This window comes from Lepidochelys olivacea (assembly GCF_965140295.1).
Source record: "Lepidochelys olivacea isolate rLepOli2 genome assembly, chromosome: 22".
Lineage (NCBI taxonomy): Eukaryota > Metazoa > Chordata > Testudines > Cheloniidae > Lepidochelys > Lepidochelys olivacea.
Window position 1 is genome coordinate 14,507,335 of NC_140432.1, and position 26,079 is coordinate 14,533,413.

General features: G+C 47.5%; 1 protein-coding gene across 4 annotated transcripts in view; it reads right to left on the reverse strand.

Moving 5' to 3' along the window:
- GRIK4 (glutamate ionotropic receptor kainate type subunit 4) overlaps positions 1 to 26,079 on the reverse strand; it is a 303,965-nt gene that overhangs the window by 178,216 nt on the left and 99,670 nt on the right. Inside the window, exon 1 of one of the 4 annotated variants that reach the window (XM_084611847.1) lies at positions 6,349 to 6,424. The exons of the other annotated variants lie outside the window; for them this stretch is intronic. The gene's annotated coding sequence lies outside the window, so the exon portion shown is untranslated. Of the gene's footprint in view, positions 1 to 6,348; positions 6,425 to 26,079 lie in introns of those variants that run through there. 4 annotated transcript variants of the gene reach the window in all.

The following is a 26,079-nucleotide window of genomic DNA, read 5'->3' on the forward strand; positions in this document are numbered from 1 at the left end:
CATCTCGGCTCTGCCACAGAAACCCTCCTAAGGGTCTCACTCACTGGTGAGCCACCTGGAAATCCTCACCTTGCAAAGCGGTGCGGCAAGATGTAATGCTGAGCAGACAGGCCAAGCCTGCCACGCTGTGATGGGGTGTCACTGGGGGCCGCAAACAGGCTCAGTGAAGGGTATTCATGGGGGAGAATAAATGGAGAGAAATGCGAGTCTGCTGAGTCCAAGCTCAATAAAACTGTCTCTTCACTCATCTTGGAAAGCTTAGAAATGAGCCGGGTCAGCTCACAGCCCCTCTGTGCTTAGAAATATACATCTCCTTACCATGCACCCACCCACCCCCCAACTGCACACCTTCTCACACACACACATCCTACAACCCACAGCACTAATGACCTCCTTCTGCTTAGGGATGACAATAAAGGGCCCGCCGTAAAATTGGCAAGAGGTTTTGGCATGAAGCACTCCTGTATTCACACCCTTCAAACTCATGGAATAATCTTTGTACAAAATACGCCTTGGTCGGTATCATCTGAACACTAATAACTCGCTGATCATTAATATTCTTGTGCGACGTTATGTACGCAGTGGGTATTCAGAGTTATGAATAAATGCTGGAATTCTGACTAAAGTGTGTCAACCAGGTACATCAAGGGAAGTTGCTAAACAGGTCTATCCTAAACAAAGGAATGTGTGTTTACTTCAATTTACACATAGGCAATAACCCGACCTATCAAGCTAACAGGGGGTGGAGGCAACCCTCACTCTAACAAGTCAGGGAGAGGAAAGCAGGGTGTGCACACCCAGCAGGAGAGAGAGGCTTGGTTTTGGTTTACTTTTTAAAGAATACATTGCAAAAATGTACTGGTCTATAAAGACAGTGGGGCTGAACCTCCAGTGACAAGCAACCAACTGATTGTATCCTGCATTGCTGTCTTGTAAAAGCGTATAGAGTTAGGTCTCTTCTGAAAGCTAATGACAGACTGGCGATTAATATAATCGTGAAATGTCTGGCTTAACGCTACAGGAGGAATTATGTACCCTCATGGAGATTACGTTTAAAGTGTGTGACCAAACGAAGGAAGGAACAGTTCCTGCAAAGGTGGAGGTATTTGTCTGTCTCCTATGTAAATTAAGCATGGTAGAATCAAAACAATGGAAGCCCCATTTACATACAGGGAGATCGGGGAGCCCACAAGAAGGGAAGAACATAGGAGGGTTTCCTGCCTCCTGAAGCAAGGTCATTGAACTTTGGGAAATATAAGCAAGGACAGAAGCCGCTTGGCACCCATCACTAGACAGATTCAAGGGAACAGAGACCTTGCAAGCTGAGAAAGCTGGGTTCTTTCACCAAAGGGGGTGGGGGGTTGCGATTTGAAGTCTCTGCAACTGAATATAGGTGAAAAACCTGCTTAGGCAAAGATCTTTCATGTAGGAAGACAAGGGAAACCAGCCCCTTGTGCTTTTGTGGAAGGCCCTGATTGAGAGAAAGTCAGCCATGGCTGGGAAGAGAATGACTAGGAAGAGAATGTCTAGTGGGGGGAAAAACCTGTATCTTGCTAAATTAAGTTTCAGACATTTAGATGTGTGTTTTCACTTTTATTTGCTTGTAACCCTTTCTAACATTATTCCTTTTACTTAGCATCACCTAAGCTATGTCCTATTGGTGAGGCATTTTTAATTTTAGGATAAGCCAGCTCTGGGCTGTGTTTAAAGGGAAAGGTGTTTTCGCCCTAGTTAAGTTAATCAGCTGTGATGTGTGTTTGTGCCTTTAGAGGAACAAATCATATGATTTCTCTGAACTGCCCAGGAGAGGGCTGGATACTGCAGAGCATGGAGTTTTGGGGAAAATCGGGATTGGGAGTGCACTGGGGTCACCTTGCAAGTGGTAACCAAGGCTGGTGGAAGACAGAGTGGGGCTGTAGACAGGTTGCTGAGGTCAGAGCTGCTGTACCAGGACTCTCTAGCACACAGACATCCAGGGTGTCACCTGAATGCTGGTAGGCTGGTGGTGAGTGGCCCACATTGGGGGCTACAACAGCAAAGCATTGTGAGGCACTCAGGATTACAGGACAGCCAGTGACACAACTCCTCGCTGGTCTGGATTGCACCCCAGAAAACGACAGAGATTTTCAGGACAAATTCTACTTGGGGTCTGAGTTCGGCCCAGTATTGTATCACCACTGCAACATTGTCTGGCGGGGGTCTTGGGATGGGGAGGGGGGATGACAGTTCCTTGCATGCAAACGATGCTGAACGTGAGGGCTTATAAATGCAGAAAAGAATAAACAGAAATGATACATTATGGCCAGATCCTCAAGCGGGGTAAATGGGTGAAGCTCCATTGACACCAGTGGCTGTTTGTAGATAGTTGTCTGACCCTGCATTCATATACAGTGTTGTTAACATCCATAAGGAGTAACTAAGAACACACTGGTCACCCTCTGATCGGTGAGACCAGCACTGGGTCTTTCCATATGCTTCCTGTACATCAATGACAACTTCGGCACACTTGCAAACTGCAATCCCAAAGCTCTGACTTCAACAGAGGTGCGCTGATTTACATCAGGTAAGGAGCTGGCCTTTCACATGCCAACTTTTTTTCTTTAAAGGGACATGTTTCAGTGGAATCTGCTTGTATTTAGAAATATACTTGTTAGCAAATAGACGAGCAAGCTATTTCTATAGCATAATTCCTCCCCAAAAGATCTGAACGTGCTTTACAATCGGTTATGCCAACTACATATTAGCATCGCCTCATCCATTTTTGGAATACAATGCATCAGCTGTTTAGCAATGCACAGCAGAAGTACACAGCGTTTAGGGCAAAAGAAATCCATTTGCAACTAAAAGTCTATGGGAAAAATGTCCATGGACAGAACGCGTTTACCCAATTTGGAACACTGGCTATCGCATTCCCAAGTTCTACCACGGTCTCTTTTCATCACAAGTGGTAAGGCCTCTGTTTTATACTTCATCCAAGGGTTAGCATTTCCAGCAGCATAGCGTGATGGACGCCATCTTGGCGCACACAGCGGGGATGAATCAAGGGCCCTCCAAAGAGAAGAGCTACAGCCAGGGCTGTAACAGACTCCTATCCTCTGTGCACCAGGCAGAGAGGGTGACCTGCAACACACAGGAACAACAGCACCTCTTAGCATCATGCTGGGGCATCGGTTCCATCACTGACTTCCAGACCAGGGTTGGTCAACTCTTCAAGCATAACTGCTTCCTTGGGAACTCTTAGGTGTGCCTTGGAGTTCTCCCATCCAAGGTCCCTGCCTGATCTTGCTGAAATCAGACAAGACGACAGCCTGAGGTGATGTAGCTGCAGGTGATACTAACAGGAGATTGCTAGTTAGAAAAACAAAGCTTCCAAGAGAAATCACAGGTGGGAATGGGCTTGTCCATCATTCTCAATACGGCTACTCTCGCAGCACTAGGTACTGTTTTGGACTCCTCATTGCAAAGAAAGAGGGAACTCAGAAGGCATCGAAAGGAGGATGATAAAAATGATTAAATGAATTAAAAGTCATGCACTATAAAGAGAGGTTAAAGGGACATAAAAGGGGCATAATATGTAGAGCTTACAGAAATGCTAACTGAAGGTGAGGGGGCATGTTATCTCTCCCATAAATATGTGAGAGGGAGCTGCATAAAAGCAGAAAAGTTATTTAAGGTGGTGAAGGATGGTAGTAAAAGGAGAAATGGCCCAAAATTACAGCGAGTTTAAACTAAAGACATTGGGAAAGGAGACCACTTTGAGGCTAACCCTGCCCCCACCGAGGCTGGGATTGCATCCGATGGAGCAGAGGTTCCAGCACTGGGAGCTTTGCAAAATCCCACCCGAAATGCTTTGGAGCAAGGTCATGAATAGAATCAATGGCCCAGAGGGGTCATGGACGCTCCGTTGCAGCTAGCGTTCAAGGATAAAATATAACCTAGCCTGCTAAGGTCTGGCAGAACTGTATCACTTATTAGCTTTGGTGGATATCCCCTCCCATTCTGTTACACTGCTCCAGTCCTCCCAGCTGTTTGGGCTGCTCTGGTGATAGCTGGGTTTGGTGCTCCCATGCAGTTTAGGGTGTGAACAATTGATTGGGAAGTGGAGGGCAAAGATCCTAAAAGACTCTTCAGGAAGGCAGGGGAAGACCTTGAGCAGTCATCTTGAGAGCCTGACCTTCCTGGGAACCACTGAACAAGATAAAATCAGATGTTTATAGAGCAGAGAAAAGGACAAAAGGAGGAGACCCGGGAAATCCTCTCCAGCCGCATCGCCAAGTATTCACCACGCTCCTGGGCCCTATGGCCAGGGTCATGCACTTGTTGCGCCACCTCACAGCTGTACCCAGTAACCGATTTCCATTTGCACACGCGTGCACGCACACACACACACCCCTGCTATGGAGTGCCTTGGAAATCCCTGCTACTCCCAGAGCAAACATTGGCATCTGGTTCATGTCTGAGTGCATCAACTTCTGTTTCCTGAGAACGGTGCAGCTGCTCCTTTGGCTGCTGCTGAATTCCACAGCTCCAGCTTACTGTCCTCTTTCCTGCTCCATTCAGTTCTGTTCACCCATATGCACCTAACGCAGATTCACTGCTGGGATGCCGTACACGCATGCTACTCATTGTCACACCTATGCACCAGCACTGCTGTATTCCGCCACCCCCATACATGTGAGTGCTCCATACCTTGCATGTACACCTTTGCTGCTGTGGACAGGTACTGATACGCTCAGTGTAAATGTTTAGACATGCATTGTCACACTGCAGTATTTTATGCAAACTCATTCGCTGTAACAGACAAGTGCTTTCATTCACGTGCCTGTTCATTACCATATACCTGTATTCTTACTGCAGTATTCTATGCACCACACTTGCACACAATCACACACAGCCCTGCAATATACCACACACATTCAAACCCAGGCAATGTTAGCCACACGCACTGCCCCCCCGCTTTGTTGCGCACAAATTCACAGACGTCCGCTACTATTCACATATCCTGTAATCTGTGCATATGCCTTCCCTTGTCACTACTATTCATACGTTTTCACTGCTGTATGTCCTGGACACCCATTCATGCATACTTGCTTTTCAGGAGGTAGTGAGGACTTAGTGGATAGTGCACCAGACAGGGACTCAGGAGATCTGGGTTCTATTGACAGTTCTCCTATGCGACCTCTGGCAAGTCACTTCCCTTCTTGGTGCCACTGTTTTCCCTCCCCTCTTTGCTTTTTCTTCTCTGTTTAGACTGTAAGCTCTTTGGGGGCAGAGACCCACTCTTGTTAAAAAAGTTTGTGCAACCCCTAGCATCACTGTAATACAAACACATAATAAAATAGGCAACACACTCTCGCGGCTTTTGTGGACGCACGTTACTTCACTATTACACACCCGACTGTCAGGGATGTATCCTGGGCACCCTCTTTCTTCCGTAGACCGATGTAAATCGGCCCTGACTAGGGTCCCAGTAGAAAAAGATTAATTGTCTTCTGCTCTTGTGCGCGACTCTGAATTGGGTTATCTGTGCGGAAGCGTCATTTGTTTGCTGATATCACAATTCTGCCGCTCGCCCCAGGGATTAACATTCTGACAAAATCATTAGAAACCTGATGGAGTATTGGAGGCCCCCTGAGCCTGCAGAACGTTCATTCCTCAGCCTAAGGAATGCCTTCCTTCCAGGCGAATGCTGCACCGCCATTCATTTCTCAGGTCCCTCCTGACACTCCACGAATAAACTCATTACCTTTGGGATCCGGCTCACCCCTAGACACCTAAAGGGGCGAACGATTCCCGGAACTCCCAGAGAGGCATCAATGATTCTGCGGCACAAGGCTCCATGCAGGCACTCAGCTCGGAGGGGAAACCAAAGCGCTCTGACTCCATCTCCATGCCCAGGAGGGGTCCTGACATGCCCATCCATGTGGCCCTTTCTCCTTGAAATGGCAATGAGTTTGGAAGGAGAAGTTACAACCGCTTCTGAACAGCTTCAAAGCCACAATTGCACAACCTCAGCCTCCTGACATGCTACTGTCAGACACATGCCACAACAAGCCTATATTCGCTTAGCGTTCGTCGTCCATCTCAGCTTGCCCAGTGATCCCCAGTTCTCTCCATATCGCCCACTCAGCCTCACCTGCACCACCCACCCCTCTCTCAGATTACTCAGGCCCCACTCTGCCCCACCCCCATACCACCAAAGAACCATCTCTCCCATTACTCACTCCCCGACCTTCCCAACTCCACCAGCCCTTCACCCTCACCGTACCAGTCTCCCGGGGTCTAGCCTCCCATTGCCCATTCAGTCTCAGTGCCCCCCTCCTTATGCAGCCTATCAAAGGTACTCACCGGGTCCCCTTTCCTGTAGGATCTGAGCACTTCTCAACCTTCCGGGTCTTTATCCGAGCGCCCCGGGGAGGCAGGGCAGTGTTAGCGTCCCTGTTTCCAGGGAAACTGAGCCACAGAGAGACAAGTGACTTACCCGGGGTCACACAGGAATTCTGTGGCATAACAGAGACTTAAACCCAGGTCTCCCAAGTTCCAGGCTAGGACCAGCCTCCCTCTCTCATTCATTCTCCACCACCATTACTCAGTCCCTCCCTACGCTCCGCACGCGTTTTCTGCTCCACCACATTTACCCACATCAGCCATACTCCTATTTTCCTCCCCCCATAGCCGATTCTCTCTGTCACTTGCACTGGCAGACCCCACGGAGCTGTGCACTCCCTTGATTCCCCACACTTTGGAGTGTCAAGTCGCTGGCTAAATCGGGCCACACTGATCATTCGGCATGAAGTGCATGGTGCTAGGTCCCTCGCTCACTTCCCAGCTATTCACTGCCAGCTCTTCCTTTCTCTTAGGTATTCCCGTTCCCACCCAGGCACGCCGCACAGGAGACAAAACAGGGCTCTTATCCCCTCCACAAGCTGTGACCTGTGAACAACTGCACTCCTGCCCCAGGATATGCATTTGTAAACAGTCACGGTCACTCCCGGGGGGAGGAGGGGAAAGGGAAGCCGAGCACCCCAGTTAATGCAGCCACCTTCTCGGTGTTAAAACTCCTTCCACTGCTAATGGCAGACTGTTTTCCCATTGTCCTCTCACCTCAAAAATTTCTTCCAATCAGCATTCTAGGTGACACTGAGATTTGAATTTCAATTTGAATTCATTCTTATGGTTCAAGTGAACTGCTGAAATACCTCTCTGCGTGTGCGTTCTCTCTCTCTCTCATATATATATATATATATATATATATATATATATATATACACACACACACACGTATGTATTTTTAGCAGTGATCGCTACATTACACAAAAGTTGCCCTTTAAAAGAGCAGTTTTATTGCAGAGCGATATTATCACAAAGAAGAAAATCGCTTCTAATTTTTATAAATTATCTCATCATCTACAATTAATTAGCAGCTGCCAAGAGCTGGGAAATCACTCGTTCCCCTAGAAACACTTTGGCTCAGAGTGATGCAGAGCGGCCACTGTCCTTTATGATCCAAAATGACAGTGTAAGAGTCTAGCTTGGGTCATTGTAGTGGATCCATTGTCTGTTGCATTATCGGATCAAAAGTTACACACACACACGCCATGGCTATGCCACTGCTCTGAATGGTTATGATCTAGCTTAGCTGGAAACTTTATTAAAATCCAATCTAAGCAGACTGTTGCCATTCTCCATTCTCATTACCCTCTCTCTGCACCTGTGTGAATGTGTCTATAAAACTAAATGAGCAAGCAGGCAACAGCTAAATGGCACTTAATCAGAAGAGAATGTATGCCCCAATGGATAGTAAACAGTTATTAGGGCAGGGGGAGATGGAAGGTATGGAAGAGGGGAAATAATAAGTGATAAATGGACGACAAAATAAATCTACTGTCATTCCAAGCGAGTGAGCATCTGGTCAGGTGCCACCTCCAATGAGTGGTGAGCAAAATATTTATTCTGGGGGCGAGTGCTGCAGTTCAACTGTCCAGCCGCTTCCCCACTGGCAACTGCTGCCAGTTGTCCGGCCACTCCCCTGCAGATGCAGCATCCTCTTCACCCTGGCCTCAGGGCATCAACCTGCTAATCCCAGCACATGACCAGGAGCTCTCTCTAACTCCCCTGGTCCCTGCTAGCAGCCCTGCTCTGTGCAGGGTGCTAGCTTCCTTTGGCTTGCCAGGCACACAGGTCTCCCTCCTTGAGCTCCAGGGAGTAACTGACCCTGCTCTGCCCTGTAACTCTTATTTGGGCCCAGCAGGCCCTGATTGGATGCTCCTCTCAGACCCTCTCTAATTGGCTGTCTCCTGCACCGCTTCCCTAGGACTCAATTAACCTCTGAGAGGCCAGTGTGGGGTCAACTCCGCATCACAGTCCCATTCAAGTAACTGGGTGCTTAAAATGCATGTGAGAAATACACGTGAGAACATCCCGTTTCACCAAAACAAAGGGAATGCTGTGTGGGAACTGGCAGGGAAGCCCCTTTGCTAAACATCTGTTGGTTCCCTCTCTCACTTTTCGAAGGAAACTTGTGCTCAGTCACGATGCATGAAGCAAATAAACAAACACTTTGTTCTTTCCATCAGTAGGTGGCAGAGCATTTTACAAGATTAACCTCCCTGTGCTTCAGTTTCCCTATAGTGACTTGCCCAGAGTTATGAAGTAATTCAGCAACAGACTGGAAGAGAACCCAAGTCTTCCAACTTCCAGTTCAGTGCTCTGCCCACCAGACGATGATGCCTCCCAAGAAACAGGCTCCCTTCCCTGGAAAGAAATCTTCTTGACCATACCAGTTGGACATCAACTGTCTGACCTGAAAGACCTAGATTTTTTTTTTTGCCATGTTGTTGCAGATGGGTTGCTCCCGGCATACAAGAGGGACAAGGTGGGTGAGGTAATATCTTTTACTGAACCAACTTCTATTCTGAAGAAGAGATCTGTGAGGCTTGAAAGCGTGTCTCTGTCACCAACAGAAGTTGGTTCAATAAAAGATATTACTTCACCCACCTTGTCTCTCTCAAAAGGCATTTTCAACATCCACAGACCATGACTAGCCTTTTAGGTCGAAAAGGAGCAGCAGTATTCTTCCCTCCCCTTCCTGCTCTGACTTTAGCTGTTAAAAAAGCAATTGTGCTTTACCCCAGAAGTGGCTACATGTCTACAGCAGGAGAGGTAAGTCTCCGTTCCGGATGCTCTTCCACGCTGCTTTGCCAAACTGCAGAACCTTTCCCAGGGTAGCCTGTCACTCATTTTTCAGCATACTACTATTCTTTTTATTATAACAACACCTAGAGGCACAAACTGAGCTCAGGCATTGTACAAACACACAGTGAGACAGAGAGGGAGAGTCCCTGCCATTTACAATCCAAATAGACAAGGTGGACAAAGCATGGGAGAAGATACAGAGGGGATGGGATGTTCACATAGAAAGCCAGTGGCAGAATCAAGAATAGAACCCAGGTTTCCTATCAGTCCAGTGTCTGACCCATTAGTCCATGCTGCCTCTTGAACACCACATGGATTTCTCCCACTCACAGGTCTAAAAACAATTCTCCAAGTGACCTTTGTATGACAGGTTTAATAAGCTCCTGCTCTGCAGCGTGTCTAGCAAAAGCACCTCGTCTGACCCAAAATAGCCACGATGGGCCATCAATTCTACAGTCTGCTAAGCAGCAAAAGAAGCTCTGACTTGATAAACAGTAACTGCTCCTTGGGAGCCATTATGGGCTATTGAGCAAATGAGATATGTTATAAGGAAAAAAGGGTCTGTATTTACACAGGAGCCTGTAATGACTCCATCCATCGTGTCAGCTTCTGCCGTTTCGGCAGGACCAACTCTCATGCCAAATTTTATTCTCTTGACTTCATTTTATTTCCCTTTATAAAACAAAGCGTGGCAGCTAAGAACAAGCCCCGTACGGGTATTTTTCTTTCGGGTTTTCCAGGTTCAACTCAAGACTCTTATCATTCCAGGGCAGGCGTGAGACTGGGGTTTGATCTGTAAGTATCCCTTCTACTGGAATGAAGCGGTGTGTTTTCAAGCAGCTTCTGGGGTTAGCTGAGCCACTGAAGCGTGCAGGTTCTTTAGCTAGCACCAAATGTCTCATCTCATTTTTCTGAGCTGTTTTTTCCTCCCTCTCGCTATCCAGCAGAGGTAGAAACCTAAATAACTGGCAGGATTATTGTTTAAATTTGTTTCGCTGTTGACTGATCTTTGACCCACCGAGCTTACGAGTTTATGATTCATTTTGTAACTACTGTGAATGGCGTGTTATAGAGTAATGGGCAGAGACTGATGAGTCCACGTCCTGTAACTCTGCTTTGGTACTCAGCAGGAAGCAGAAACACAGACCGGGTGGCTCCAACAGGAGATGCTCTCCATCATTACGGCACCACTGCCCCAGAATGGCACCAGGAAGTGCTGTTCTGCTGAAAGGGTTTCCAAGTGCAATGTAAAATCATGGACCCAACCACTCCGTGACTATTAAAGATCCCACGGCACTTTTCATAAGATTCTAATGCTACTGTTTATACAGCCTCTCGCTGTGAATTTCCCACATAGTTACAGCTGGATAAGGGATCTTTCACTTCAGGTCCTAAAGCAGGGTGTAGAGCCATAGTGCGTTGTTAAGAAGCTCCTGTGATCTGCCCCAGAGGTGGGTGCATTTCACTCATGAGAAGAATAAGCCCTGTCTATAAAGGGTGTAAGTGGATGAAAGTAATATCACACACACACACACACTTTTTTAAAAAAAGGATCTGACCCTTCCTACAGTGGGAGGATCCTACATCCCCTGTAAATCTTGTGAGCAACATAATTTTTTTTATTTGGTAATGCTTCGTTATTTATTATTTTTACTGCAGCAGCACCTGGCAGTCCCAGTCCTGGACCAGGACCCAGATGTGCTAGATGCTGTACGAACACAGAGCAAAGAGATTACGACCAAGGAGAATATAATCCTTATTTCGTGTCTCCCGCCCCCCGCAATAATTCTTCTATTTATTTTCAGGGAGGGGCTGGGTAAAGTGGGAACTTAAAATGCATAACATTATTATTCCCTTTTCACCAGGACACATCCCTTGTTTCAAATTCCCTCTCCCGAGTCACCCCTCAAGACATGAAGCCACATCCGTGCAAAAATGCTGCCAAGCCTTGTGCCTGCAAGGAAACGTTCCAAGGCAGAACGTTCCGCTGGGGCTCCCAGAACGTTCTGTGCTTGGTATAAGCTCCTCAGAGCAGAGACTGCACCTTCTGTGTCCCATCCTGCACAGGTCACACCATCAGCACTTCCTTTCCCCTCAGCTCGCATGCACTCATCCTTCTCCTATCCCCGATTGCACCTACAGCAATGCCATCCATTCATGCCATCAGGATTCTTTCCGGAGCTACTTCGATTAGCCCGACCAGAAAATCCACTATAGTCTTCACATCTGGGAGCTGAGACCATCACCGTGGGAGAGTGCTTCCTTCCTTAAGGAAATGATTTTAACTCCCTCACCACCAAGACACAGTCAAACTGCTCGCACATAAAACCCTAGAGCAGGGGTAATCAATAGGCGGATTGTGGGCCAAATCTGGACCACCAGATGCTTTTGAACAGACCCCAAAATCATTTTATTTACTCATTACTGTTATTTTTTAAATTATTTTCTCTGGAGTCTGGATCTTGACTGTACTTTCTCCAAGAAATGTGGACCTTGACAAAGAAATAATTGGCTACCCCTGCCCTAGAGCCTTTGCATATGACACTGACTGCTCCACGTACTCAATAAAGATCTCTTTCTTTCAATTCTGCCTGCCTATTGCTTTGCTCATTGCTGATGAAACACTGCATAGGATTTATACACACAGGTAAAACAGGCTCTCCAAATGCAGGCACTGGAATGAAAGCGCTTTGCACGAACACCAGTGTATGGAGACCTTCAGGCCAACAAAGACAGAAGAGCAATGCGGGTTACCCAGCCTCAGACGAGGGCACGGGAGCATGCATGCAACAGACAGTTGCCCAGTGAGTGCCATAACCATGAGACAGGTCCCGTTTCAAGCCCCTGCTCTGCCTGATTCAGGCACATCCCAGACGAATGCCCTGCAACAACTGGGCTATTGGTCTCTCTTTTTCGTTACTTTTTCCGAAAAATTTCAGTTTCATTACAATGAAATTTTGAACCCTTGATTTTTTTTTCTTCACAAAACAGAATTCTGGTCTTCCAACCAGCCCTAGCTGCTTGTCTCCTTTGCCCTTGCAACGGATCAACTAAGATTGTTTCTGACAGAACTGTTCTGGTGGGTCAGGCACACCACGCCTGACAACCACAGTCCATTCTGGGACATCGGCAGTATCCATCCCATAGTGTCACCCAACATTGTTGCTGGGGTCATTGTGGGACTGTGTTTGGGGGTCTGGTGGAGTTGCAACATTCCTGGCTTTGGGAGAAACCACCGTAGATTGCACCATTTTGGTTGATCCTGACAGACTGTCTGCCAGGCCCTGCACCCGGCATGGCTGTCAAATGTGGATGCAGCATGACTTTGCACAGATGTTGCAAACTCTTGCAATACAACAGCTTCCCGCAAGGCTCTTTTGTTTTGTGACCACGCTCATGTTATTTATCTACATGCATAAAAACAGCACTTCCACCCAATTGCACCAGTCCCCTAGAAGGGACAATCCTGCCAAAAACCCCATGTGCAATTGAAGTTAATAGAACATAACTGAAATTAAATGCCCAAAGTCTGCAACTGCCAAAGCATCCTGGGGACAGGGGATATGGTACAATCTGCTTTAAAATGCAGGAGCCAAATGACAAAATAACCTTTCCCCGACTGTTTTCATTCGGAGAGGGGATGGCGCTGGGTGGGTGAAAGCAGTTTGCATAACAAATCTGCGAGGAGATCACAGAGGTGAGAAGAAGCAGGCCCATGTTGTGATTGTAAAATGGAATTTTTCAGAAGCGGCTTCAGTGCAGACTGGAAGCCAACGGAAACATGCACGTATGCCCCCCCACCCACCTCTGCAGGTAGCTGCAGGTTATAAATCGCTCTAAGCAACAAGATCAAGTAATTCCTTCTATTCAAGTCGGCTGATTCAGATCCCAGGGCTGGGAATGGGGAGGCAGGGGGGAGGGGAACGGGTATTTGAAATGGACCCTGGAACCCCGCAAACAAGCTCACATTGCCGGCACTCAGGCTTCATTACCAACGGGGCTCAGCAAAACGTTTGCAAACCTTGCCAGCTCTATTGGGAGGGAACCTGGGGTCAGAGCCTGGACTTCACAGCCTGCACTTCAGCATGGGTCTGACATGAAACTGGGCAGGAGCTCCTGGGCAGCGCGACGTTCACGGATCACAGCCGACGAGTTCTGCAGAACTCTTCAACAGTGGCCAATTTATGGCTATTCCAGCACAGGTAAACTGAGTGTCTACGGGAGCAGAGAGTCCTTCCCTTCCAGCTCTGCTGTAGCAGACCTAATGCAAAGCCCTGAGCACAAGGTTGGCAGCCACGAGCACTTCCAGCAGCATCAAATGCTGCCGAGGGTTGCATGCCCCATTCTATCCATGAGTTTGTAGCTGGAAGACTACCCCGATTCTAGAGATACAGCAGGGGCCAAGGGTAAGTGCATTGACCTCCTGTGTCCGCAGGCATCATGCTTGCTCCTGCGCCTGTGAAGTAATGACGCCTTCTCAGCCACCAGCATTTGGCCAGACAACTGCAGCCTCTGTCTGGTGCCAGGCGCCTCGACTGAGCCCCATACATGGAGTGTGCTCATGCCACTGGAACACCAGTGGACCACTAGACCATCACGAGGGGAAACGATGTTCAGCACAGATCCTGAAAGGTATGTAGGCTCCTACCTTCCATTGATTCCAATGGGAGTTGGGTGCCTAAATCCCTGCGAGGATCTGGGCCTTAGCGCCTAATAGGCTGCTGGAACTGCAGGTAGGCTCTACACACAACTGCAACGGGGCTCTAGAAGGACCACAGCTAAGTCCATCGTGCCCATCCATCCCTGCTTTGGGCATTCATTTTTGGCCAAACGGTGCCTCTCGCACTGAGAATTATTTTTAAATGCTGTTGCTGGGTGGTGGTGGGGATTACTTTATGGGCATATTTGAAAGCCAAAGAGAATGATCTCAGTGGAGAAGCTATGGGGTCACTCCAGAAAGACCTGACCGTTTCCTTTTGTCTTTATGGTTCTTTTGACCTAAGAGCAAAGCAGGAAGCTGGCTGGATAAGCTGAGAGGTAGCAAGCAAGGACTTTATTACTGTACAGCAGGGGATGGAGGCAAGCAAAAGGGAGACTAGAACAGCGCCTGAATAAGCCATTCAACAGTTCCTCCATCCCTGGGCAAAACAGAAGTAGCTCAGGAGTAGGGTGCAGGAAGAAAACAGGAGAGGGATGTGGGTTAACAAGGGGCTTGGGCATCAGATGACTATGGAGGCCTGGAGGGATCAGAGAGAGCCCTAATGCAGCACACTCTAGAAGTTCAACGAAGAAAATGTCGGACCCAATCAAAAGCCCACTGATGTGAATGTGGGTCCTTCCATTTGACTTCGAACGGGCTTTAATGAGCTTAAAGCATCAGTGGAGAAGCGGGTTGGGGATGGCAGATCAGGGGGAATGGTGGGGAGAGGAATGCTGCATAATCTCAGGGTCCGGTATAATGTAGGTCCAGTGTGCTACCTAGGAGACCTGCATCCAAGCAAGAGGCTCAAACCTCTTTCCATTGAGCCGGGCCTCCCAGCTCCTTGATGGGAACAATTGTGTCATCACTGGCTCCAATCGGCCCAATGCCGCGATGACGCGGCTCTGCTAACATCACGCTCGCTGTCTATCCATTTCAAAGGGGTGACATGCAATCAACACCGAGATTGCTAGATCAATCTGACAAAGTACTTGCCATGAAATATTCCCTTCACCGGCTTCATTCCCACCTTCTGTACCGTTTCAGATGGGTTTAAATCCACACGCGCACACGTGCACAATTCTAGTCCCTGCTGTGGAGCCACAGATCTGCTCTTTAGTGTTTGTCCGTCTGTCTGATTTCCATGCCAAGAATATGAACTCTTCTACAGAGATGCCCACAGGAGCTGGCTCTCAGGGAAGATGAAGAAACACTCGTGCTCTGAAACACAAGATAGCCCATTGCTAGGAAATAAATTCCCCTCCAGCGAGAAGCTGGGAAAGCAATTCATTAACCCTTCCGTACTCACCACCATCACCTGATTGTCTGTGCAGCCCACATGCCCCACCGCTCAGGGCTGGTAACCTCGCCTAGATCATCTCCATGTTAGAGGGGGTCCCCAACTCACCCCCACTGGGCTGGCTGCCAGGGAAATTGTTGTAAGAGAAGCAATGTGGTCTAGTAGACAGGGCACTGGATGGAGACTCCAAATGACCGGGCTCTACGCTCAGCTCTGCTCCCGAGCTACTGTGCGATACTGGCGAGTCACTTCATCTCTCTGTGCCTGTCTCCCCTCCCACCTTTGGACCATCTTGTTGATTTGGATTTTAAACTCCTTGGGGGCAAGGCCTGTGTGGTCAGAAAGCACAGGGAGGCCCTGGTCTTGGTTGGGACCTCTAGGTGTGGCCATATAGAAATCATAATTCTGATCTAGGGCCCAATTCTGCAAGGAGAGTCTGGGGCACCTGGAAACTCACAGGATTGCACCCCAACTCTTTAAGCGTCTGCTTGCTGAGTTCCCTCTGCTTCTGGGAGCTGAAGATGTTTAGTAGCTCCAATGATTGGGCCCTGCCTTTAGAACACGGTTCCCAAAGCATCTGGAACAGTTACACTTTTCTAGCCCATCATAAAAACAGACAGGTCAGACTCACCGTCAGAATGACGGGTTACATCTGTGTTTACCCTGGCGGCCAACTAAGTTAGACAAGAACATCTGCTTCGATTCTTTTGCTGCGCTAGATCTGCTCTAACGGAAGAGGATAGTTAGTACAGGTTTATAACTATTAACCACGTCTCTATGATAAATCTCAGCCTGTTGTTTTTGCCTTCTAAATGCACGAGGTGCCACTTCTTTGCATCTCTCCTTTCCAATGATCACAAAGGACTGTAACACCATTGGCCACAGGACGGCTTAAATGACGCACAGGCTCTGCATTGGCACTTGGCACCAGGGTGAATTTCCCCCAGAACGCGTATTATCTAAGTGGCAGCAACACTGGAGTGCTTCCATTTTGCCAGCGAAAGAGGAGAGCGAGCTGGGAACAGGGAGCAAGCCAGTTTTCAAGCAGCAAACAGGATCTTCATGGAAATGCAAAACCGTCACAGGTAAATAATTACCAACCCATCATCAGCACATCCTCCTATTCTGGAGAGGCAGGGCAAGTCCAGTTCTTCCACCAGCACCACACACATACCCCTAAAAAGCGGTGCCTTTCCTTCAGGAATCCCTGCAGCAGATTAAAACTCAGTTTATTAAAATAAAGCAGTGCTCTAACAAGGGTAATCCACCGATAATTTCACTCATTTAAGCCCTATTTCATCTCAACCAAGCAGACTTATTTCCGTTTAGCATTCTTAATTCTTTTAGCACTCTCAGTCTCCCAAATTGGCTTCGACCGCGGCATTGACATTCAGCCATCATTTTCAGATAAAGTTCCATTTAGTCTCTCCAAACCCCCACAGCTTCGGGAAATGCAAGTGGAATTCATTAACGGTGTCCTTAGAAGAATTAACCATTCCGCCCTGCAGCCTTTGCCAGCTGAAAGCCACTGGCAGGCAAGGGCTGAACCAAGATGGGCTACCGCTAGGCTACATTTCACTTCCATGGTGGATTTTCTGTCCTCCCTCGTCCCACACACGCGATGTTCAGATCGACAACGGAGCTCTGTGCTGATATCAGAGCAGCTGCTTTGGTATGATTCAATGGCAGATTGTTCTGATTTCATTTGCAATCCACAGGCTAGACGCCTGCCTGTCAGATCCCCATTGCGGGTAAACTTTGTGAGGGACAGTCTCATACTCCTATTTCATTCCAAAGGAGCAACGTCCTGTCAAAGCAGGCAGCGGAACCCAATGGGTTTGGGGAGGCTCCTTCCCTGGGGATGTTTGCTCACATGCATTTTGGTGAAGCCTCATGTATCCGGGCTAAGATTTCCGAAGCCATATGAGGGTTTTGGGAGCCCAGTTCCCATTAATTGTGAATGCAAATCCCTTAGATGGCTTTGGAAACCTTAGCCTCTGTTACTAACCAAAAACACAAGTGAATTTGCTGTGAACCCCAATGGGCTCTAAATCAGTAAAAATTAAACCACACGGTTCCAGTGTAATCCATCAATTGGATAGCTGCTTCCCTCACTCAGCCAGGTCCCCATAAGGAGGGATGGCCAAGCAAACAGACCAGAGCTGCATGAATTCCTCCAAGCAGCCAAGAAAGTGAAAGGAGAGGAGAAATATTCCCTTTTCCCAGCCTCCAAGAGTGAAAGAAAATATATGAGATGGGAATCCCAGGGGAGCCACCAAATAACTACGACCCGGCATCCTGAAACAGTGCTGCACCAAGAATGGGGAAAACAATGCGACATCATGCCGTAATTAATGAGTCTCTCCCTCTCTGTGGCACCATTCAGTGTTATAAGTGGCTTCTCTGTGCCACAAGCCTGCAAGACACTAATCTACATATTCCATCTGGCCTGAAATACATTGGAGCCGGATAAACAATCATTCAATGACTTTCCACTTCTTTTGCTGGTGAATTCCTCTCTGCAAGTTGCCTTATGTTTATTAATTATCTGACATTATTTGTGAAATAATTTCTGCAACTAATTCTTTATCTGTGGCTAGTTGATGAGAAGTTTGCTGCAGATAATTGCCATCCCCATGGTTTTGATTGGCCTTGGAGGTCACATGGTATTTTTCAGGTCCCTGACTCGATAGGCAGAACGCTTACCTCTGCATTGTGAACATTTCCGATAACCAATTAGAAATTTGCTCTCAGTGAATATTCATCTGTTTTCACTTGACTGTCACTGCTCCCCTCTAACATTCCTGCAATATTCATTGTGAGTGAACACAAAACAGAGATGTGAACATTTCTGAATAGGAATCTTTTTAAAATTTAAAAACTGGAAAATATTCCGCAGTATTTGCCCAACTGTACACACAACCTACTGGCTCCATTGTACATTGTACAAGCAGATAAACAACATTTAGTACTTCCAGTGCTTTTCTTTGGGAGAGGCAAAGCACTTTACAAAGATAGGGGGTGGATAATCAGCTCTATTATGCAGATGGAGAAAAGGAGGCACAGAGGGGAAGGAATGTCTATTTATGTGCACAGTCATCTTGGTACTGAGCACCTTCCAAGCACGTGTGGATTTTACCCTCACATGGCGCCTGTGAGATAGGGAAGTATCATGAACACCCCGTTTTTAGAGAAGGGGAATGGAGGCAGAGAGGGACAAAGTGACTTGCCCCAGTGAGTCTGCGACTGAACTGGGAACAGAACCTAGATCCAGCCCAGTGCGTTGATTACATGCCCACGCTTCCTGACCCAAAACTTGTCCACACACACAGCTGGGAATAGTCCCCAAACTTGCAGTCTGGTACCCATCCGCTGGAGGTCCCAGCTCACCTCCAGCTCATTCAAATGCTGGATCTCTCCTCAAGGCCAAATACCACAGGCAAGGCCGGATCCACCCCCCATGCTGCCTTTATCACCTTGAACAGCCTTTCCAGAGAGTCTAACAAAGTCCATTCTCAAGATCCATATCCGTTCTCTCTGCCCACTGCGATATCTTCTATAGATGCTGCCCCATGACCACACCCAGGACAGGCTGAAGTAGCTGCCATGGCGCATGAGGTTGGGCCAGCAGCCGGGGGGGCAGGTAGGACTCCCCAGCCCAGCCTCGCCTTCTAGCTACCGTGGGTTCCAGCGGAGACATCCAGCCCAGGGGAGAGGCAGCAACGTATGCACCAGTTGCCAAGGTGGGGTGGGGGGAAAGGGCACTGGCAGCCAGGTGACGAGCATTGGGGCACAGGGCATCAGCCATCCACTGTGGGGTGAGGTGTGGAACCGCACACCAGCCATCCCTTCGCAGCCTGAAGCCAGCCGCACACTTCGCCCCCAGTCTCGCTAGCTCCCCTAGCCCCCTCTGTTCCCGCCATTCACAGGGAGTTTTGTGCCCCGCCCCCAACTCGGTCCAGAGGAGGCAGCTGAGGTCAGAGCAGGTGCACATCATTACTTATCAAGCAGTTCAAAGCGGCTGACCTCTCTGAAGGATGATGCAGAAGGAAGTGCTTGGGAACAGCTGGTGCAGGAAGCGCTGTGGGTATTATTCTGTTTTGCTTGTCCTGCCACATAAGGAAGAATTCAGCTTCAGGACTCTGAACACTGATGTTTTTAGTTTGAGTCACTAGAAAACCAATAAATACAAGCCCCAGAAAGAGGTGATTTTCCTGCAGCAAAGACCTTTGTGACATGTGGTCTCTTTAACAGCATTGCCCTGGGACTTCCACAGAGACTTATTGTGAGTACGTTACAATAAAAACTCGAGCCCTTGTGTAGCAGATATGACAATATCCTAGATAAACCTTGTGGAATTAAGTTTAATACACTGGGGATCCATTGTATTCAAATTGTGGTTGCGTGTGTGTGTGTTGCTGTGTGTAACATCTCTAGCAGACTAACTAATGCAATCTCTGGGAAGGATTAGGAATTTCAGTGGACTTTTGGAGACAATACATTTTAAGTGTATTTCTTAGGAGGGGTGAGGGGCATACAAATGACCCACCTCAGAGTCCATCCTTTTGAAGCGGCACCTGGAGAAAAACCCATTGCCTTCTATGTATCTGCTCCTCGAAACTCCAGATCAAAGACCACCCAACTGTGTAAAGGACCGACTAAACTTGTCACGAGTGCTCAGAAACATCCGACAAACTTAAGCCAGAGAGATTGACACAGTCACACAGGGAGTCTGTGGCGAAGACAAGAACTGAAACTCCTCTCTTCTGAGTCTCACTAGTGCAGCCTTCCTCTCATCTTTTGGATGCAGCCTTAAAATTTCAGCTTCTGTTCACATTCTGTGGACATTAAAGATCCCTCGGCAGTTTCAATAACAGAAAGCGACTGACCGAACTTTGCACGCCCTCCTCATCCCCAATATTGCGCAGGGTGCTGACAGGTTGCCACCTTCCCACTTCGGAAGAGGCTAGCGTATCAATAAAGCTGTTTATGCTAAGGGCAGCTTTTCACTGCAGTGTTAGCTTGAGGTACAATTTGAGAGGTGCCCCTTGCCAGACTCCCGTCCACACACCAGAAACCCTAGCCTCAGTGGTGCTTTAAACTCAAGCTAGCTGGCCTGTTGGGGAGCGGGCAGGTTAAAGCTTGAGGCTCGAGCTAGTAATGGCAGTGGGGATGCAGCTTGAGTATTGCAGCGTGATGGCTCTCGCTCAAGCCAGGCTCACTCCGGAGGCGTTAACTTGAGTGTAGATAACTCCAGCTACCGGTGCAGCCAAGACAAGTCCTACCAAGTGTGTGTGAAATCCACAGTACGTAGCCTAGCTCCTGGCAGAGGCGAGGGAAAGGACTGGACATTAGCTATTTATAACACAGACTAGTGCAGAAGCCCGTCTCATGCTGCATAGGAGCTTTCCATGGATGTTCTCGCTTCAGTGATGACTGGGATCTGGAACTAATTTTGGCAGCTGTTTGAGTATCCAGGGAGGCATGCGTCTTTTGCTTTCATTCATATAAAGGATTTTTTAATTTTTTTGTCGAATGAAAAATGACAAAAATAGCTTTTACTAGGACTGGTTTTCAGGCTATTAAAGAAAAGAGACATGTTAAAAAATGGCTGAACCCAAGACACACTGAAAACCCTGCTCAGCAGCAGTATGGTATGCAGTCATGAGCAGTTTATCAGTGTTGCATGGCTCCCGTTTCCTGACCTCTGGCTCAGACACAGGCTTGCAGCACATCCAGGAGGAGACAATAAATCAGGCCTAGAAAGCGCGCGTGTGTGTTGGGGGGGAGGTTGTCTATCTACAGTGGATGTACGTCCCTCTCTCTCTCGTCATTCCTAAAGTGGCTGTAGTGGACTTGTACCTTAAAGAGATCTGACATTTAAGTGATCGGCCCCGTTCTCTGGCTGCTGTCCTTAATGTAAAACTTTCCACTTCCTCCGGCTGCATTAGCACCTACAATAAGACCTATGCAATTTCAAACCTAGCACAATGCAGGGCAGCACGCGGTAGCATTCTGCTGCAGTGTCCAGCAGTTCCACAGTTTCACTAGGCTCAGCGGAAGGATAAACCTTACAAATAACGGTTCGTACTAACTTGCTAACTGTGTGGCTTGATCAGCACCCACAGCCAGGCAATGATTTCACAGTCAAGACAGTTTATGCACACATATGAATCCAAACAAAGCTTGGGGCCTTTCTGGGCAATAGCCACCGATCTCCATACAACATTAATCCCATCCCTGCCAGTTTTACATGCCTCTCAGATATTACCAGACACTAAGAGATCAGTAAAGATAATTCAGTCCAGTGGAAGCAGGGGAGGGAACAAACCCAGCACAGATGCACAAACAAGGCTCAAAGGGGTCGTTTGTCTCACTGAATCCAACTCTCTTCTTCCTGCTTTCCAGGTGCTCAGTCCTAGCCAGCCTCCATCGCCTGCAAAGCGGATACGGTAGGTCTGCTTATCAGGAGTAAGGAGCGTTGACTGCAACTGCAGCGGTAGTAAAACTAGCCAGCACTGAGGAAGGGACCAGACTAGATAACTAGGCTCTACCAGCACAAACATTAAACATACCACTCTGAGACAGATCCACATATACAATAAGACAGCATTTCCTCACTCATTTCAGGCCAGATGCTGCCACCAGTCTTCACACCGAATATTCCTTTACTCTGCAAGTAGTCCCAACAGTGAGTAAGGGTGTCAAAAGCCAGCCCATTATTGTTTAAAATCTGAGAAGATTCACTGGGCTTGCCAGCCATGGCTGAGTGTATTTAACATGGGAACCACCTGTGTCTGGAAGATGATGACTCAGCCTGATGCATCAGAGGAAGTTGAAGCCCTGGCCATTAGTGCAGTGCTGTACAATCCCCTTGCAACACAAAACTTACAACCTAAAGCACAAAATGTGATTACCCTTCTCTTAGCCTGCATGACTAAAGCGGTTATTAAGGGTCATAACATTATCCCAGTGCCTTTTAGAAAATCCAGCCACAGCCTCTGGATCTGTGACCCTTCAGGGCAATGAATTTCACAGGCTGTCTGGAGAGAGAGAGAGTACTGAAGTTAAGGAAACCAAGAACGGAAGCATGGGGTGCAGAGGGGAAGTCATGCAGAGAAAGCTGCCTTACACAATTACTCAAGTGACCAACAAATATCAGTTGCATAATGGAAAGGTCTTCCAAGGAATCTGGAGCAGAGTTGTACTGGGGGAATTTGGGGTTCCTTTGAAATGGGCTATTAATGCGGCAGGTTGCATATGCAAAGTGGATGGATAGTCTCTTCTGTTGATTTCACTTGAATGACTAAGATTAAAATAAAAGGACAAGATCAATGTAGAGTAAGCAAAGAGGAGGCAGAAGAGACATTCTGAGATTTGTTTGGGATCCCTAGATCCCAGAGACCACTGGTTCAAATGCTGCCAGGACTAAGTTAGGCAGATTAATTAAGAACCATACAGGTTACCGTCTGGAGATCTTTCTGATGGGACCTTAAAAACCCGATGTCCTAACTGCTCTGTGTGGATGTTTTCAGAAAAACAGGGCTTTGGCCAAAATCTGACCCCCCCCCCTGCCCCACTATAGGACAGTTGGTTCCTGCCCTTCACTCCAGAGGAGAATGTCAGGTGAGAACAGTGCTTACAAGCTACTTAGGTTCAGCTCTTCTCTTGGTGGGCCATATCTAGAGATCCCTACTCAAGCAACATACCCCTTGGCTTTCAATGGGAGTGAGAGTGGGCACTTTTCTCAGCCTGCTCTATAAACAAAGTCCACATGCTCTCCAGACTCAAAAAAACTTATCCCGTTCTGCGGTTTGATTTTATTAACAAGGAAAACAGAGTAATTAAGTTCAGCTCAAACCTTCTCCTCAAACTTGACTGCTCCCAGAGTTCCTCCCTCAGAGCTGCTCAGCCCACATTCTAGATCCTCTCTCCTCAGAGAGCCACTCCCATTTCCCTGCATTCAGGTGGTGTTAATGAGCCACCTGACTCTGAGAGTTAGCAGAACCCACCTAATCTTTTCCCAGAAGGATCATCAGCTGCTAAGAGGGTGGGGTGTTTCAGTCAAACATTAATAGTATGCTGTGACAGGGAGTTTTGCCTGGTTATCACTTCAGGATTTAGTGCATGAAAAGAAAACTGATCCCCGCCTCAAATAAAGAAACCAGTTCTGAAACCGCACAAGGCAAAAAAATGTGCCTGCTCATTTAGAAAAGAATGGGTCAGATGACAGACCTCAGCTGACATGGGCACTGCAAGCCCTCTTTCAACATGAAGATGTCATGGACAGAACAGCATCAGTAGGCTTTTCCCACAGGGCTTGGACTCCTTTTTATCTTGGAAGTGCCCACTGCGTCCTGGGTGTCTGGAAAGACTGGCATCTTTAAAAGTCCCATCAGGACCTGAAGGCTAGGGCTAAGAGAAGTGGCATTTTTATCAGCTGCTCTCTTTCCAGGCAGACAAGGTGGGGGAAGTAATACCTTTCACTGGGCCAACTTCTGTTGGTGAGAGAGACAAGTTCTCGAGCTTATTCTGAGCTCTTCTTCAGCTCTCGAAAGCCTGTCTCTCTCACCAACAAAAGTTGGTCCAGTGAAAGATGCTGCCTCGCCCACCTTGTCTCCCTAATATTCTGGGATGGACACAGCTACAACAACTCTTCCTAGGCAATCAGTCACTGGCATGGGGATATGTGGGGAAAAAATCAAAAGAAATCAAAGGGCATTTCCAGAAGATGAATTATGGATGGGGCTGGCATGTTTGGGGATTTATGTGTGTATCTTGGGGAGCATAAATAAAACATCACTCTACTAGAAGAACTGTAAAAACATAATTAAGAGGCTGAAGAGCGAACAAATGAATATTGGACTTTGCTGCACCTTCCTCCACACTCCAGTAACAAACGAAGAATAACAATGAATCTATTTCACCTTAATGGACTTGACTGGGATTTCTTTACAGGGGAAAAAAAATGAAACATTTACAATGTCACAGCCACACTAATTTAGTAGAACATGCATCAGCAAGGATTTTATTTATGTTATGTTAGGTCCCCCCCTTTCCCTCTCTCCCACTCTAAAGATTCCTTTAAGAATGTGATCGGACAACCTTGAATGAAATATAAGAACAGCAATGACTAAAGAATTCTTCTGTTGACTAGCGACCGCCTGTCGGAGAGGTGAATTCCCCACACTGACACAGAACCCCCCTTCTGTCGATGCAGGAAGCATCTACGCCATGGTACTACGCCATGGCAGAGCCGCAGCGCCAGAGCTGAGCTGCTGTAGCATAGATATACCCGGAGAGTCATGAGTTCCAGTCCTAACCCTGCCTCTGATCTGCAGTGTGATATCAATCAAATTACCTCCCTCCCCCCGCCCCCATGCCTCACTTCTTCTGCCTGTGAAAAAATGGAGATGAAGGTACTTCCCATGCTGTTTCTTATGCATTGGAGGAGCTCCTGTAAAAACTACATCCTCCTCCAGGCCTTTCTTTAAGCCACACCTCTACTGCAATGCCTACAAGATGCTAGGCAGGGGGCATGCTATAGCTATTCTTTATTACACCAAACAGGATTGTTTCACTGTTTCCATCTGTCTCCTCATTGTTGGCAAGTTCCTCAGGGCAAGGACGGCCCTTTTGATGATGTACCTGTACAGGGCCTAGCACAACAAGGTCTGATCCTTAACTGGGGCCTTGAGGCACTACTGCAATCCAAACGTAAAGCGCTTGGAGATCTCTGGATGTAAAGTGATGCATTATTTATAATAATGGCTTTGCTCACACATGTCCACTTGGGCATGAAGTTATGCGGTGCAGGGGTGTCCACAACTTTCAAAGTTACCTGTGGTCGATTTAAAAAAAGGATTATTTTTAATCCTTTAACAAGACTGCTGTTCGAGTCCGGTATACAGGAGTCAGCTAATAATATGTGTGTTTTATTGACCTACTTTTTTTTCCAGGTCAGCTGTTCTCCTCTCCGCTCTGCTCCCCTCTGACTAGGTGTAATTAGTTCCTCTCCCTTCTGAATAGGTGGCACTTAAATCTGTTGTTCCCAGAATAGGTGAGATAAGTGGGCAAGCAGTGCACTGATTACAACTAGCCAGAGGAGCTCAGTAGAGTTAATGCCCCCCGGGAGCTTTGTTTTCTTAAATGTTATTCATATTTATAAGTGGAAAGGTTTTCCAGCAACCAATCCTTCTCTTGGTGCATACAGCTCATTTGCTCCTTGCCTGGAGCATTAACCCAGCTTCAGTCGCCTCCTTTAGGTCCCAAGGCAACTAAGGCCTTGTCTACACTCAGGAATAGCAATCCATGGCCAGACATTATTGTAGTTGCATTGATATCAACCATTAATGCCTCAGTTATGCTGGAAAATTCCACCACATAAGAAAATATGTGAGCACCTTATCTAACACGATGTTCAAGGCTATTTGGAGTGACTGTGGGTAAAGAGAGGTGCATTTAAAACTCATGTGAGCTGCTGGTAGTTACATGGAAAGGATAGTAGGGTTAACCACAAGCCCTCAACACAGTTTTAATCATGACTTTCCTTGTCATGGCTATTAGCCAAGATGGTCAGGGACGCAACCCCGTGCTTTGGGTGTTCCTTACCTCTGACTGCCAGATGCTGGGACTGGACGACAGGGGATGGATCACTCGCTAATTACCCTGCTTTGTTCATTCCCTCTGAAGCATCTGGCGTTGCCCACTGTCAGAAGACAGGGTACCGAGCTAGCTGGACCATTGGTCTGACCCAGTCTGGCCATTCTTTTGACCACACTAAGTGCATTTAACACTGTCTTAATAACTACTCACACATTTCAAGCATTATTATTTATGAGTAACAACCTTCCTTTGCAGTCCATAGAGAACATTTTACACCTGA